The sequence below is a fragment of the Apodemus sylvaticus genome, chromosome 5 (assembly GCF_947179515.1).
Source record: "Apodemus sylvaticus chromosome 5, mApoSyl1.1, whole genome shotgun sequence".
NCBI classification, from domain to species: Eukaryota; Metazoa; Chordata; class Mammalia; order Rodentia; family Muridae; genus Apodemus; species Apodemus sylvaticus.
Window position 1 is genome coordinate 134281294 of NC_067476.1, and position 2885 is coordinate 134284178.

Below are 2885 nucleotides of genomic sequence, written 5' to 3' on the forward strand. Positions count from 1 at the left end.
TCCATGACATTTCCAATCCCACAGTTTCCACACTTTCAAACAAATAACACCTGCAGAACTATTGCATATTATAGGATTCTACTGTGGGCACAAAGTGTAGCCTTCGACTTTTATGGAACAAGACTTCCATTTACTGACTGTCAGGAAATACTTTCAAAAAAGTTTTGACAACGGGACGATTTTTTTTCTTTATTGCATTCAATTTCGTATCTCTACTCCACAAGTATTAATTGATCTGATAAAGACAATATTTCACTTCAGTCATACTTTCTACAGTTAATAATTCATGATTTGCCTGTCCAAGAAAACCAAAAAACATAGATTTTTTTTAATAGGCATACATCATACACTAACCTGTCAGTTGTTTTTAGGGCTTCATAAGCCAGGTCTACATCATGAACATGGCTCTCAGTATTGTATGTAAACTGACTACAATAGCTACTTAACCTCTAAAAGCCCAATGGCTATTACGGCCGGAATTTCGAAAGATGTCCACCATCTTCATATAAGCAACATATCACATTTGTCCTTGAAATACTCCCATTATCTTGATATATATATATATATATATATATATATATATATATATATATATATATATATATATTACTTTACTGTCCCTCACTATGATACACGTAATGGAAAGCAATAGGGAGGAAAATGTCTTTTTGTTGTTGTTGTTTTTTCAAGACAGGGTTTCTCTGTATAACCCTGGCTGTCCTGGAACCTCACTCTGTAGACCAGGCTGGCCTTGAACTCAGAAATCTGCCTACTTCTAACTCCCAGATTACTGGGATTACAGGCATGTGCCACCACTGCCCTGCAAGAAAAATGTCTTTATTTGACTTGTGCTTACTAAGGATTAAGATGGAGAGAAAACAAAGAATGAATTAAATCAGTGTAGGAATCTAATAGCCAGAATTATAGTACAGACCATGAAGGAATGCTTTATACCCCTTTAGTCTCCAGACTCTCATCCAGCTACTTAATACATATATATTTAGCTCTATATACATTGAATGAATGTGTGTGTGTGTGTGAGTGTGTGTGTGTTTGTGTGCTCACATATGTGAATGTACGTGAATGAAGGTTCACATACAGAACACAAACTAATGACATATATTTTCCATGGAGCTACTGTGAAATACATTTGTATGTTGCCTTCTGTAAGTGTTGAGAACTAAACTCAGGTCCTCTGTAAGGACATGTGTGCTCTTATTCAGGGTGCCATGACTCTAGCTTCCTTACATTCCTTTCTTGTACATCTGTGAATAACCTGACAAGGGGTCACAGTACAGGATGGCCTGTGTCCTCAACATCAGTCATAAATCAAGTCAATCCCCCACTCATTAGACTAAAGACCACTGCACTGTATACATTTTTCTTTTTTTCTTTTTCTTTTCTTTCTCTTTCTTTCTTTTTTTTTTGTTTTTTTTTTGTTGTTGTTGTTGTTATTTTGTTTGTTTTTTTGATTTGGTTTTTTTGAGACGGGGTTTCAAAACCCAGTCCTGGCTGTCCTGGAACTCACTCTGTAGACCAGGCTGGCCTCGAACTCAGAAATCCGCCTGCCTCTGCCTCCCAGGGTGCTGGAATTACAGGAGCGCGCCACAGCTGCCCGGCTATTTTTTCTTTTATTATTATTAATCATTCCATTTGTTACACTTCAAATATTGTCTCACTTCTTGGTTACCCCCACCACCACTTCCGGGTTACCACTCTACCACCCCCATCCTACATCTGCCCTCCCCTCTCTGTTTTGCCTATATGAGAGCGCTCCCACACCCACCCACCCACAATGTCCTGCTCCACACTTCCTGTATCCCCCTACTTTGGGGCTTCAAACCACCCTGGGACCAAGGGCCTTCCCTCCTGTTACTATTGGGTAAGGCTATCCTCTGCTACATATGTATCTGGAGCCATACAGTCCCTCTAGGTATACTCCTTGGTGGGTGGTCTAGTCTCTGGGAGAACTGGGTGGTCAGGTCAGCTTATGTTGTTCTTCCAATGGGGTTGCAATCCCCCTCAGGTCCTCCTGCCTTTCTGCCGGCTCACCCGCCATGTTCCCTGAGTTCACCATGATGGTTGGCTCCAAACATTCGCCTCTGTATTGGTCAGTTGCTGCCCTGACCTCCCTAGGAACTGCCAAACTCGGTGTCTGTCCTTCAGTGCCTCTTGACCACAGTAACAGTGTTGGGGTTGGCGTCTACACACATGATGTATCCCTATGTGGGGCTGTTCCCCAGTCGGAGGCTCAGCCATTAAAGGTAGGGCTCACAACCAACAATATTGTATACAAGAAGGGCAGTGGTGGTAGATGCCTGTAATCCCAGCACTTTCGAGGCAGAGGCTGGCAGATTTCTGAGTTCGAGGCCCCAGCCTGTTCTACGGAGTGAGTTCAAGGACCGCCAGGGCTATACAGAGAAACACTGTCTTGATAAACCAAAAAGAAGGAAGTGGATTTATGGTTAAAGACACAAAAACATTCCCTATTCCTCAGGTGAAAATTCTTTGTTTAGCTCTTTACCCCATTTTTTAAAAGGGTTATTTGGTTCTTTGGAGTCTAACTTCTTTTTTAGATTACAGGTGTGCACCACCACTGCCTGGCCAATAATCTCCTCTCAATGCCTTATAATAGTTAGTGTACTGATATGACATAAGCTTAAAGACCTCCAAAGTTCAAGATGCTTAAATATAGTATATGTGATGGTTTGACTAAGAGTGTCCACTGTATGACCATATGTTTAAGTGCTTAGTCATAAGAGAGTGGCAGTACTTGAAAAGATTAGAAGAATAAGAAGTTCTGGCCCTCACTAGGTGTGAGTTCTGAAATCCCAAAATCCTACAATGTACAGGATCCCTCTCCCTCTTCTTCTCCCTGTCCCTCT